General features: G+C 42.5%; 1 protein-coding gene across 1 annotated transcript in view; it reads right to left on the bottom strand.

The window, feature by feature from the left end:
• The window catches only part of LOC128643947 (PHD finger protein 1), a gene marked incomplete in the record, with an annotated part of 170,893 nt that overhangs the window by 21,750 nt on the left and 134,607 nt on the right, over positions 1 to 14,536 (bottom strand).

Below are 14,536 nucleotides of genomic sequence, written 5' to 3'. Positions count from 1 at the left end.
AAGTCCGTGTGAGACTTGGATAGTTGGAAGGACGACGCTTGAATTAGAATGTCGTCTAGATAAGGCGCCACTGCTATGCCCCGTGACCTTAGAACCACCAGAAGGGACCCTAGAACCTTCGTGAAGATTTGCGGCGAAAGGAAGAGCCACAAACTGATAATGCTTGTCCAGAAAGGCGAACCTTAGGAACTGGTGATGATCTTTGTGGATAGGAATGTGTAGATACGCATCCTTTAAGTCCACGGTGTTCATATATTGACCCTCCTGGATCAATGGTAAGATAGTCCGAATGGTCTCCATCTTGAAAGATGGAACTCTTAGGAATTGGTTTAGGATCTTGAGATCCAGAATTGGTCTGAAGGTTCCCTCCTTTTTGGGAACTATAAACAGATTGGAGTAGAACCCCTGCCCCTGTTCTGCTTTTGGAACTCGGCAGATCACTCTCATGGTAAAGAGGTCTTCTACAGCGTAAGAACGCCTTTTTTTTTTGTCGGGTTTACAGACAATTGAGACAGATGGAACCTCCCCCTTGGAGGGGAATCCTTGAAATCCAGAAGGTATCCCTGGGTTACAATTTCTACTGCCCAGGAATCCTGAACGTCTCTTGCCCAGGCCTGAGCAAAGAGAGAGAGTCTGCCCCCTACTAGATCCGGTCCCGGATCGGGGGCTACCCCTTCATGCTGACTTAGTCGCAGCAGCAGGCTTTTTGGCCTGTTTACTCTTGTTCCATGCCTAATTAGGTCTCCAGGTTGGCTTGGATTGAGAAAAGTTCCCCTCTTGCTTTGCAGCAGGGGAAGAGGTAGAGGGACCACTCTTGAAGTTTCGAAAGGAACGAAAATTATTTTGTTTGGTCCTAGTCTTATTTGACTTATCCTGAGGGAGGGTATGACCCTTCCCTCCAGTAATGTCTGAAATTATCTCTTTTAATACAGGCCCGAATAGGGTCTTACCTTTAAAAGGGATCAACAAAAGCTTAGATTTAGATGACACATCAGCTGACCAGGACTTAAGCCATAACGCTCTACGCGTTAAAATGGTAAAACCTGAATTCTTAGCCGCTAATTTAGCAAGATGAAAAGCGGCGTCTGTAATAAAAGAATTAGCCAACTTAAGAGCCTTAATTCTGTCCAAAATATCATCTAGTGGGGTCTCCATCTGAAGAGCCTCTTCTAGAGCCTCAAACCAAAAGGCAGCTGCAGTGGTTACCGGAACAATGCACGCTATAGGTTGGAGAAGAAAACCTTGATGAACAAAAATTTTCTTTAGGAAACCCTCTCATTTTTTATCCATAGGATCAATGAAAGCACAACTGTCTTCAATAGGTATAGTTGTACGCTTAGCCAGGGTAGAAATAGCTCCCTCCACCTTAGGGACCGTCTGCTATGAGTCCTTTATGGTGTCAGAAATGGGAAACATTTTCTTAAAAACAGGAGAGGGAGAGAACGGAAAACCTGTTTTTTCCCACTCCTTAGTAACAATGTCCGAAATCCTCTTAGGGACCGGAAACACATCAGTGTAAACAGGAACCTCTAAATATTTGTCCATTTTACACAATTTCTCTGGAACTACAATAGGGTCACAATCATCCAGAGTAGCTAAAACCTCCCTAAGCAATAAGCGGAGGTGCTCTAGCTTAAATTTAAATGACGTCATATCTGAATCTGTCTGAGGAAACGTCTTTCCTGAATCAGAAATCTCTCCCTCAGACATCAAATCCCTCATCCCTACTTCAGAACCTTGTGAGGGATCGGATACGGCTACTAAAGCGTCAGAAGGCTCAGCATTTGTTCTTAACCCAGAGCTACTGCGCTTCCCTTGCAAACCAGGCAGCTTAGATAAAACCTCTGTGAGGGTAGTATTCATAACTGAAGCAATATCTTGCAAGGTGAAAGAATTAGACACACTAGAAGTACTTGGCGTCACTTGTGCGGGCGTTACTGGTTGTGACACTTGGGGAGAACTAGATGGCAAAACCTGATTTCCTTCTGTCTGAGAATCATCTAATGCCAAACTTTTATAAGTCAAAATATGCTGTTTGCAATTTATAGGCATATCAGTACAAGTGGGACACATTCTAAGAGGGGGTTCAATAATGGCTTCTAAACAAATTGAACAATAAGTTTCCTCAGTGTCAGACATGTTTAACAGACTAGTAATAAAGCAAGCAAGCTTGGAAAACACTTTATTTAATGAGAAAAACACAATTTGCAAAAACGGTACTGTGCCTTTAAGAGAAAAAAAGGCATACACAAACTGCAAAACAGGTTAAAATTGCTTAAATTTTTCTGAAATTTTAACAGTGTACCCACTAAGCTTTAGAAGGATTGCACCACAAGTTAATAAGCAATAAACCCCCAAATGACAAAACCGGATTGAAAAATGTGTAAAACCGGTTAAACACCCCTATAAGCACCTTGCCACAGCTCTGCTGTAGCCCTACCTGCCCTTAGGAACGATAATATGGGGTTAAAGCTTCGAATAGGCCCTCAGAAGATCATCAGGATCTCAGGAGAAGTTGCTTGCTGCTTGTCTGTATAACTAAATGCGCAACTGAGGCGCGAAAATAGGCCCCGCCCACCTCACTCGATGTTACTGGGGCCTACTCAAATGCAACAAACACGCCTAGATTTAGAGTTCTGCGTTAGCCGTCAAAAGCAGCGTTAAGGGCTCCTAACGCTGCTTTTTACCGCCCGCTGGTATTTAGAGCCAGCCAGGAAAGGGTCTAATGCTCACTTTCCAGCCGCGACTTTTCCATACCGCAGATCCCCTTATGTCAATTGCGTATCCTATCTTTTCAATGGGATCTTCCTAACGCCGGTATTTAGAGTCTTGGCTGAAGTGAGCATTAGACCCTCTACCGACAAGACTCCAGCCGCAGAAAAAAGTCAGTAGTTAAGAGCTTTCTGGGCTAACGCCGGTTTATAAAGCTCTTAACTACTGGATGAAGATGTTTGCCGGTCCGGATGTCCTCTTCTGCCCGGATAGGATGAAGACTTCTGCCGCTCCGGATGTCTTCTTTTGGTCCATCACTGCTCGGCTGAGTGAAGACGACTCAAGGTAGGGAGATCTTCAGGGGGGTAGTGTTAGGTTTATTTAAGGGGGGTTTGGGTTAGAGTAGGGGTATGTGGGTGGTGGATTGTAATTTTGGGGGGTGGTATTGTGTTTTTTTTTACAGGCAAAAGAGCTGATTTCTTTGGGGCATGCCCCGCAAAAAGCCCTTTTAAGGGCTGGTAAGGTAATAGAGCTGTTAACTATTTTAATTTAGATTAGGGTAGGGAATTTTTTTATTTTGGGGGGCTTAGAGTAGGTGTAATTAGCTTAAAATTCTTGTAATCTTTTTTTATTTTTTGTAATTTAGTGTTTGTTTGTTTTTTAATTTAGTTTGGTTTATTTAATTGTAGGTACTTGTAGTTAATTGAATTGATTTAATTTATTTATTGATAGTGTAGTGTTAGGTTTAATTGTAACTTAGGTAAGGATTTATTTTACAGGTAATTTTGTAATTATTTTAACTAGGTAGCTATTAAATAGTTAATAACTATTTAATAGCTATTGTACCTAGTTAAAATAATTACAAAGTTGCCTGTAAAATAAATATAAATCCTAAAATAGCTACAATATAATTATTCGTTATATTGTAGCTATATTAGGGTTTATTTTACAGGTAAGTATTTAGCTTTAAATAGGAAGACTTTAGTTAATAATATTTAATTTATTTCATTAGATTAAAATTATATTTAAGTTAGGGGGGTGTTAGACTTAGCTTTAGGGGTTAATACATTTATTAGAGTAGCGGCGAGGTCCGGTCGGCAGATTAGGGGTTAATACTTGAAGTTAGGTGTTGGCGATGTTAGGGAGGGCAGATTAGGGGTTAATACTATTTATTATAGGGTTTTTGAGGCGGGAGTGCGGCGGTTTAGGGGTTAATACATTTATTATAGTGGCGGCGAGGTCCGGTCGGCAGATTAGGGGTTAATAGGTGTATGTAAGGTAGCGGCGACGTTGGGGGGCAGATTAGGGGTTAATAAATATACTATAGGGGTCGGCGGTGTTGTGGGCAGCAGATTAGGGGTACATAGGTATAATGTAGGTTGCGGCGGTGTCCGGAGCGGCAGATTAGGGGTTAATAATAAAATGCAGGGGTCAGCGATAGCGGGGCCACAGATTAGAGGTTAATAAGTGTAAGGATAGGGGTGTTTAGACTCGGGGTACATGTTAGGGTGTTAGGTGTAGACTTAGAAAGTGTTTCCCCATAGGAAACAATGGGGCTGCGTTGGGAGCTTTTTTTGCAGGTGTTAGGTTTTTTTTTCTGCCCAAACTGCCCCATTGTTTCCTATGGGGGAATCGTGCACAAGCACGTTTTTCCAGCTTACCACTACCGTAAGCAACGCTGGTATTGAGAGTTGAAGTGGCGGCAAATATGCCTCTACGCTCCCTTTTTGGAGCCTAACGCATCCCTTCAGAGAACTCTAAATACCAGCGTTATTTAAAAGGTGCGGGGGGGGGGAAAAAACGCGTAGCTAACGCACCCCTTTGGCCGCAAAACTCTAAATCTAGCCGTTAGTTTGAAAACCATGTGGGTTATAACAAACCCAAAATAAGCCAAATGACCCCTCAAGCAAACGTCCCATAAACCTAAATGTTACTCCCAGAACACACAAATGTTTGTACCAATTTCATATAAACAAACTGAGTGCCCAAAAAAAAAATGTAAAAAAAATATTAGCCCTTTATGCAAGCTAGTAAAACCTCTTTCATACTAGGATTACTGCTTACCCTTCCCCTAATGGGGATACTGTCAGCCTTTCTGAGTTAACACAGTCTCTGCAGAAAAATGACTGAACATACCTCATTGCTGTATAGCAAGAACCGTTCCTCACACTGACGTTTTCCTGTACTCCTCAGCTCATATGGGAACAGCAGTGGACCTTAGTTACAAATGCTAAGATCATCATCCTCCAGGCAGAAATCTTTATCTATGTCCTGCCTGAGAGCAAATAGTACAACACCGGTACCATTTAAAAATAACAAACTCTTGATTGAAGATGAAATAAAAACTAATAGTTTAACACCTCTTCTCTTTACTCTTCCTGCTTAGAGCTAGCAAAGAGAATGACTGGGGGGGGGGTGGAGTTAAGGGGGGAGCTATATAGACAGCTCTGCTGTGGTGCTCTCTTTGCTACTTCCTGTCAGGAAGGACAATATCCCACAAGTTAGGATGAATCCGTGGACTCGGTACATCATGCAAAAGAAAATTAATTTATCAGGTAAGCATAAATTTACTTTTCTTCTATAAGGTACGACTAGTCAACGGATTCATCCTTTACTTGTGGGATACAATACCAAAGCTACAGGACACGGATGAACGGGTGGGACAAGACAGATGGTTAAACAGAAGGCACCACTGCTTGAAGAACTTTTCTCCCAAAAATAGCCTCCGAGGAAGCAAAAGTATCAAATTTGTAAAATTTTGAAAAGGTATGAAGCGAAGACCAAGTTGCAGCCTTACAAATCTGTTCAACAGAAGCATCATTTTTTAAAAGCCCATGTGGAAGCCACCGCTCTAGTAGAGTGAGCTTTAATCCTTTCAGGAGGCTGCTGTCCAGCAGTCTCGTATGCCAAACGGATGATACTTTTCAGCCAAAAAGAAAGAGAGGTAGCCGTAGCTTTTTGACCTCTACGTTTTCCAGAATAGACAACAAACAAAGAAGATGTTTGACGGAAATCCTTGGTTGCTTGCAAGTAAAACTTCAAAGCACGAACCACGTCCAAGTTGTGCAACAGACGCTCCTTCTCAGAGGAAGGATTAGGACACAGAGAAGGAACAAGAATTTCCTGATTGATATTCCTATTAGTAACAACCTTAGGAAGGAATCCAGGTTTGGTACGCAAAACCACCTTATCAGCATGTAAAACAAGATAAGGCTAGTCGCATTGCAACGCAGATAGTTCAGAAACTCTTCGAGCCGAAGAGATAGCAACTAAAAACAGAACTTTCCAAGATAGAAGCTTAATATCTATGGAATGCATAGGTTCAAACGGAACCCCTTGAAGAACTTTAAGAACTAAATTCAGACTCCATGGCGAGCAACAGGTTTAAACATAGGCTTGATTCTAACTAAAGCCTGAGAGAACGACTGAACGTCTGGAACATTTGCCAGACGCTTGTGCAGTAGAATTGATAAAGCAGATATCTGTCCCTTTAAGGAACTAGCTGATAGCCCCTTCTCCAATCCTTCTTGGAGAAAGGACAAAATCCTAGGAATCCTGATCTTACTCCATGAGTAGTCTTTGGATTCGCACCAATAAATATATTTACGCCATATCTTATGATAAATTTTCCTAGTGACAGGCTTTCGAGCCTGAATCAAGGTATCTATGACCGACTCAGAGAAACCCCGCTTGGATAAAATCAAGCGTTCAATCTCCAAGCAGTCAGCCGCAGAGAAACTAGATTTGGATGCTGGAACGGACCTTGAATCAGAAGGTCCTGTCTCAGTGGCAGAGTCCATGGTGGAAGAGATGACATGTCCACCAGGTCTGCATACCAAGTCCTGCAAGGCCACGCAGGTGCTATCAAAATCACCGAAGCTCTCTCCTGTTTGATTCTGGCAATCAAACGAGGAAGGAGAGGAAATGGTGGAAACACATAAGCAAGGTTGAACGACCAGGGTACTGCTAGAGCATCTATCAGTACTGCCTGAGGATCCCTTGACCTGGACCCGTAACGAGGAAGTTTGGCGTTCTGAAGAGACGCCATCAGATCCAATTCTGGTGTGCCCCATTGCTGAATCAATTGTGCAAACACCTCCGGATGGAGTTCCCACTCCCCCGGATGAAAAATCTGACGACTTAGAAAATCCGCTTCCCAGTTCTCCACTCCTGGGATATAGATTGCTGATAGATGGCAAGAGTGAGTCTCTGCCCATCTAATTATTTTTGTAACCTCTATCATCGCTAGAGAACTCTTTGTTCCCCCCTGATGATTGATATATGCTACAGTCGTGATATTGTCCGACTAGAATCTTATGAATCTGGCCGAAGCCAGCTGAGGCCACGCCTGAAGCGCGTTGAATATCGCTCTCAGTTCTAGAATATTTATCGGGAGGAGAGCCTCCTCCTGTGCTTTCAGGGAATTCCAGACTGCACCCCAGCCCAATAGGCTGGCGTCCGTCGTCACTATGACCCATGCTGGCCTGCGGAAACACATTCCCTGGGACAGATGATCCTGTGACAACCACCAAAGAAGAGAGTCTCTGGTCTCTTGATCTAGATTTATCTGAGGAGATAAATCCACATAATCCCCATTCCACTGATTGAGCATGCATAGTTGCAGTGGTCTGAGATGCAAGCGAGCAAACGGAACTATGTCCATTGCCGCTACCATTAGTCCGATTACCTCCATACACTGAGCCACTGACGGCCGAGGAATGGAATGAAGAGCTCGGCAGATGGTTAAAATCTTTGATTTCCTGACCTCCGTCAGAAAAAATTTCATGTTTTATCACCTCTTTCACTTTACCCTTCCTAGTACTTAGAGTAGGCAAAGAGAATGACTGGGGGGTGGAGCTAAGGGAGGAGCTATATAGACAGCTCTGCTGTGGTGCTCTTTGCCACTTCCTGTTAGCAGGAGGATAATATCCCACAAGTAAAGGATGAATCCGTGGACTCGTCGTACCTTATAGAAGAAATATACCTTTTAACAGTAAAATAAATCAAAAGAAATAGAATAGATTAATATACATCTTATTATTTTGTTAAATCCCAGTACACAGTAATTAAATAAGTGAAAACTATCTTTGAATTTCCAAGCTTATAATATTATAATATATATTGACACCCTTAGTAACTATGAGCAAAGAAGACTGTGAAAAAACATAATTTATGCTTACCTGATAAATTTATTTCTCTTGTGGTGTATCCAGTCCACGGATCATCCATTACTTGTGGGATATTCTCATTCCCAACAGGAAGCTGCAAGAGGATCACCCACAGCAGAGCTGTCTATATAGCTCCTCCCCCAACTGCCACCTCCAGTCATTCGACCGAAGACAAGCAAGAGAAAGGAGAAACCATAGGGTGCAGTGGTGACTGTAGTTTAAAAATAAAATATACCTGCCTTAAAATGACAGGGCGGGCCGTGGACTGGATACACCACAAGAGAAATAAATTTATCAGGTAAGCATAAATTATGTTTTCTCTTGTAAGGTGTATCCAGTCCACGGATCATCCATTACTTGTGGGATACCAATACCAAAGCTAAAGCACACGGATGAAGGGAGGGACAAGGCAGGTACTTAAAACGAAAGGTACCACTGCCTATAAAACCTTTCTCCCAAAAATAGCCTCCGAAGAAGCAAAAGTATCAAATTTATAGAACTTTGAAAAAGTATGAAGCGAAGACCAAGTCGCCGCCTTGCAAATCTGTTCAACAGAAGCCTCATTTTTAAAAGCCCATGTGGAAGCCACAGCTCTAGTAGAATGAGCTATAATCCTTTCCGGAGGCTGCTGGCCAGCAGTCTCATAAGCTAAGCGTATTATACTTCTTAGCCAAAGCGAAAGAGAAGTTGCCGAAGCCTTTTGGCCTTTCCTCTGTCCAGAGTAGACAACAAACAAAGCAGATGTTTGACGAAAATCTTTAGTAGCTTGTAAATAAAACTTTAAAGCACGAACCACGTCAAGATTGTGTAATAGACGTTCCTTCTTTGAAGAAGGATTAGGACACAATGACGGAACAACAATCTCCTGATTGATATTCTTATTAGATACCACCTTAGGTAAAAACCCAGGTTTCGTACACAAAACTACCTTATCTGCATGGAAGATCAGATAAGGGGAATCACATTGTAAGGCAGATAACTCGGAAACTCTACGAGCTGAGGAAATAGCTACCAAAAATAGAACTTTCCAAGATAAAAGCTTGATATCTATGGAATGAAGGTGTTCAAACGGAACCCCTTGAAGAACTTTAAGAACCAAATTTAAACTCCATGGCGGAGCAACTGGTTTAAACACAGGCTTGATTCTAACTAAAGCCTGACAAAATGCCTGAACATCTGGAACATCCACCAGACGCTTGTGCAAAAGAATAGACAGAGCAGAAATCTGTCCCTTTAAGGAACTAGCAGACAATCCTTTTTCCAATCCTTCTTGGAGAAAAGATAATATCCTGGGAATCCTGACTTTACTCCATGAGTAACCCTTGGATTCACACCAATAAAGATATTTACGCCATATCTTATGATAGATTTTCCTGGTGACAGGCTTTCGTGCCTGAATTAAGGTATCAATGACTGACTCGGAGAAGCCACGCTTTGATAAAATCAAGCGTTAAATCTCCATGCAGTCAGTCTCAGAGAAATTAGATTTGGATGGTTGAAAGGACCCTGAAGTAGAAGGTCCTGTCTCAGAGGCAGAGTTCATGGTGGAAAGGATAACATGTCCATCAGATCTGCATACCAAGTCCTGCGTGGCCACGCAGGCGCTATCAAGATCACCGATGCTCTCTCCTGCTTGATTTTGGCAATCAGACGAGGGAGCAGAGGAAACGGTGGAAACACATAAGCCAGGTTGAAGGACCAAGGCGCTGCTAGAGCATCTATCAGCGTCGCCTTGGTATCCCTGGACCTGGATCCGTAACAAAGAAGTTTGGCGTTCTGGCGAGACGCCATGAGATCCAGTTCTGGTTTGCCCCAACGATGAATCAATTGTGCAAACACCTCCGGATGGAGTTCCCACTCCCCCGGATGGAAAGTCTGTCGACTTAGAAAATCCGCCTCCCAGTTCTCTACTCCTGGGATATGGATAGCTGATAGGTGGCAAGAGTGAATCTCTGCCCAACGAATTATCTTTGAAACTTCCAACATCGCTAGGGAACTCCTTGTTCCCCCTTGATGGTTGATGTAAGCCACAGTCGTGATGTTGTCCGACTGAAATCTGATGAACCTCATTGTCGCTAGCTGAGGCCAAGCCTGAAGAGCATTGAATATCGCTCTTAGTTCCAGAATGTTTATCGGAAGGAGTGTCTCCTCCTGAGTCCACGATCCCTGAGCCTTCAGGGAGTTCCAGACTGCCCCCCAGCCTAGAAGGCTGGCATCTGTCGTTACAATTGTCCAATCTGGCCTGCGAAAGGTCATACCTTTGGACAGATGGACCCGAGATAGCCACCAGAGAAGAGAATCCCTGGTCTCTTGATCCAGATTTAGTAGAGGGGACAATTCTGTGTAATCCCCATTCCACTGACTGAGCATGCAGAGTTGCAGCGGTCTGAGATGTAGGCGGGCAAACGGCACTATGTCCATTGCCGCTACCATTAAGCCGATTACTTCCATACACTGAGCCACCGAAGGGCGAGAAGTGGAATAAAGAACACGGCAGGAATTTAGAAGTTTTGATAACCTGGTCTCTGTCAGGTAAATCCTCATTTCTACAGAATCTATCAGAGTTCCCAGAAAGGAAACTCTTGTGAGAGGGGATAGAGAACTCTTTTCTTCGTTCACTTTCCACCCATGCGACCTCAGAAATGCCAGAACTATGTCCGTATGAGACTTGGCAATTTGGAAATTTGACGCCTGTATCAGAATGTTGTCTAAATAAGGGGCCACTGCTATGCCCCGCGGCCTTAGGACCGCCAGAAGTGACCTCAGAACCTTCGTAAAGTTTCTTGGGGCTGTAGTTAACCCAAAGGGAAGAGCTACAAACTGGTAATGCCTGTCTAGGAAGGCAAACCTGAGAAACCGATGATGATCTTTGTGTATCGGAATGTGAAGATAAGCATCCTTTAAATCCACTGTAGTCATGTATTGACCCTCCTGGATCATAGGTAGGATGGTACGAATAGTCTCCATCTTGAATGATGGGACCCTGAGAAATTTGTTTAAGATCTTGAGATCTAAGATTGGTCTGAAGGTTCCCTCTTTCTTGGGAACCACAAACAGATTTGAATAGAATCCTTGTCCCTGTTCCTCCTTTGGAACTGGGTGGATCACTACCATAACTAGGAGGTCTTGAACACAGTGTAAAAATGCCTCTCTCTTTATCTGGTTTGCAGATAATTGTGAAAGGTGAAATCTCCCTTTTGGAGGAGAAGCTTTGAAGTCCAGAAGATATCCCTGGAATACAATTTCCAACGCCCAGGGATCCTGGACATCTCTTGCCCAAGCCTGGGCGAAGAGAGAAAGTCTGCCCCCTACTAGATTCGTTACCGGATCGGGGGCCAATCCTTCATGCTGTCTTAGAGGCAGCAGCAGGCTTTTTGGCCTGCTTACCTTTGTTCCAAGCCTGGTTAGGTCTCCAGACTCACTTGGACTGGGCAAAAGTTCCCTCTTGTTTTGTATTAGAGGAAGCTGATGCCGCACTCGCCTTAAAGTTTCGAAAGGCACGAAAATTAGTCTGTTTGGCCCTTGATTTGTTAGACCTATCCTGAGGAAGGGCATGACCTTTTCCTCCAGTGATATCGTGATATCAGAAATGATCTCCTTCAAACCAGGCCCGAATAGGGTCTGCCCCTTGAAGGGAATATTAAGAAGCTTAGACTTTGAAGTAACGTCAGCTGACCATGATTTAAGCCATAGCGCCCTACGCGCCTGAATAGCAAAACCAGAATTCTTAGCCGTTAGTTTAGTCAAATGAACAATGGCATCAGAAACAAAAGAATTGGCTAGCTTAAGTGCTCTAAGCTTGTCAAGTATATCGTCCAATGGGGTCTCTACCTGTAAAGCCTCTTCCAGAGACTTAAACCAGAAGGCCGCAGCAGCAGTGACTGGGGCAATGCATGCAAGGGGCTGTAGAATAAAACCTTGTTGAATAAACATTTTCTTAAGGTAACCCTCTAACTTTTTATCCATTGGATCTAAGAAAGCACAACTGTCCTCAACAGGAATAGTAGTACGCTTAGCTAGGGTAGAAACTGCTCCCTCCACCTTAGGGACCGTTTGCCATAAGTCCCGTGTGGCGGTATCTATTGGAAACATTTTCTTAAAAATAGGAGGGGGAGAGAACGGCACACCTGGTCTATCCCATTCCTTAGTAATAATTTCTGAAAACCTTTTAGGTATTGGAAAAACATCAGTGTAAACAGGCACTGCATAGTATTTATCCAATCTGCACAATTTCTCTGGCACTGCAATTGTATCACAGTCATTCAGAGCAGCTAAAACCTCCCTGAGCAACACGCGGAGGTGTTCAAGCTTAAATTTAAATGTTGACATATCAGAATTAGGTTGAATCCTCTTCCCTGAGTCAGAAAAATCACCCACAGAAAGAAGCTCTCCTTCCTCAGCTTCTGCATATTGTGAGGGGGTATCAGACATAGCTACTAAAGCGTCAGTTTGCTCTGTATTTCTTCTAACTCCAGAGCTGTCTTGCTTTCTTCGTAACCCAGGTAGTCTGGATAATACCGCTGACAGTGTATTATCCATGACTGCCGCCATGTCTTGTAAAGTAAACGCCATGGGCGCGCTAGATGTACTTGGCGCCTCTTGAGCATGAGTCCCTTGAGCGGGATTCAAAGGTTCTGACACGTGGGGCAAGTTAGTCGGCATAACTTCCCCCTCGTCAGATTCCTCTGGTGATAATTTTTTTAAAGACAGAATATGATCTTTATTGCTTAAAGTGAAATCAGTACATTTGGTACACATTCTAAGAGGGGGTTCCACCATGGCTTCTAAACATAATGAACAAGGAGTTTCCTCTATGTCAGACATGTTTAAACAGACTATCAATGAGACCAGCAAGCTTGGAAAACACTTTAAAGCAAGTTAACAAGCAAACAATAAAAACGGTACTGTGCCTTTAAGAAAAATAAAAAAGGTCAGAATTTGAAAAACAGTGAAAAAAAGCAGTAAATCAAACGAAATTTTTACAGTGTGTATAATACGCTAACAGAGTATTGCACCCACTTGCAAATGGATGATTAACCCCTTAGTTTAAAAAACGGATCAAAAAAACGAAATAGACGTTTTTTTAAGTCACAGCAAACTGCCACAGCTCTGCTGTGGCCCTACCTTGCCATACAAACGACTTTGGAAAGCCTAAAAACCCTTCAGAGAGGTCCTATAGCATTCAGGGGACTCCTTCAGTGAAGCTGGATGTCTCAGTCTGCAAAAGTTAATGCGCACTTAGGCGCAAAATTAGGCCCCTCCCACTCATGTCTATACAGTGAGAGGCCTAAGAAAACTATTTCTAGGCAAATTTAAGCCAGCCATGTGGAAAAAACTGGGCCCCAATAAAGTTTTATCACCAAAAAGCATTTAAAAAACGTTTAAGCACTCCCAGCAAACGTTGTATTACCTCTAACAGTAAACATGATACTAGTCGCTATTAATCACTGTAATTAGGCTTACCTTAAATAAATCTGGTATCAACAGCATTTTCTAGCATTTACATTTCTCTAGAAAAATTTAGACTGCACATACCTCATAGCAGGATAACCTGCACGCCATTCCCCAGCTGAAGTTACCTCTCTCTTCAGTTATGTGTGAGAACAGCAATGGATCTTAGTTACAACCTGCTAAGATCATTAGAGACCACAGGCAGATTCTTCTTCTATTTTCTGCCTGGGACCAAAATAGTACAACTCCGGTACCATTTAAAAATAACAAACTTTTGAATTGAAGAAAAAACAACTACATTTCACCATATCTCTCTAACTGCTTCCATGCTTGTCGAGAGCTGCAAGAGAATGACTGGGGGTGGCGCTATATAGACAGCTCTGCTGTGGGTGATCCTCTTGCAGCTTCCTGTTGGGAATGAGAATATCCCACAAGTAATGGATGATCCGTGGACTGGATACACCTTACAAGAGAAAATTGTTTTTATAGCTAAACCTTTTGATCTTTTGTTAAATAAATACACAAAAATACAGAGATCTCATGGATATGGTTTGGTGCACACGGTTTAATATGGAGGTGGCTCTTAAGTTTTGGGGCTGTTTTTCTGCCAGAGGACCTGGACATTTTGTTAGGATAAAATGGCATCATGGACTCTATCAAATACCAACAGATATTAAATGAACACCTGACTGCCTCTGCCAGCAAGCTTAAAATGGGTTAAGTTTACACAAAAAGTAGGGGGAGCAGAGTTATGCTAAACAGGTTATTCAATTATTTTGCTGCTCTTTAATAGGCTGTAAATTGTGTCGTCACAATAAATGTGGCAATAAAAAAATTTAACCTGTCGCAGATGCCCAAACTTAGGACAAATAACAACTAGAAACCTAATTGTAAATAAGTATACAACTTAGTAAAAGAAGTTAGGCTCTGCGAATAAATTATTTCTGAACTCTGTAAAACTGTTTACAAAGAATATTATTCCATACCATTCATACTATTAATCTTTATTGAATTAACTAGGAATAATCATTCATACATAAGCTTAAGTTAAATTAAAAACACTTAAACCAGGATGTAATATTCACAGGTCTCGTAAGGTAATATACTGATGTCATCAGCCCACAAATTATTATGAAAGGTAAACTAAGTCCTTACAATCCGAGGGCTGCATTGATTACTCTTATAATTATTACTAATGGGCTGAG

This window comes from Bombina bombina, unplaced genomic scaffold, assembly GCF_027579735.1.
Source record: "Bombina bombina isolate aBomBom1 unplaced genomic scaffold, aBomBom1.pri scaffold_479, whole genome shotgun sequence".
In the NCBI taxonomy this organism is placed as follows: domain Eukaryota; kingdom Metazoa; phylum Chordata; class Amphibia; order Anura; family Bombinatoridae; genus Bombina; species Bombina bombina.
The sequence above is the reverse complement of the archived record's forward strand: the minus strand, read 5'-3'. Positions and strand labels throughout refer to the sequence as shown.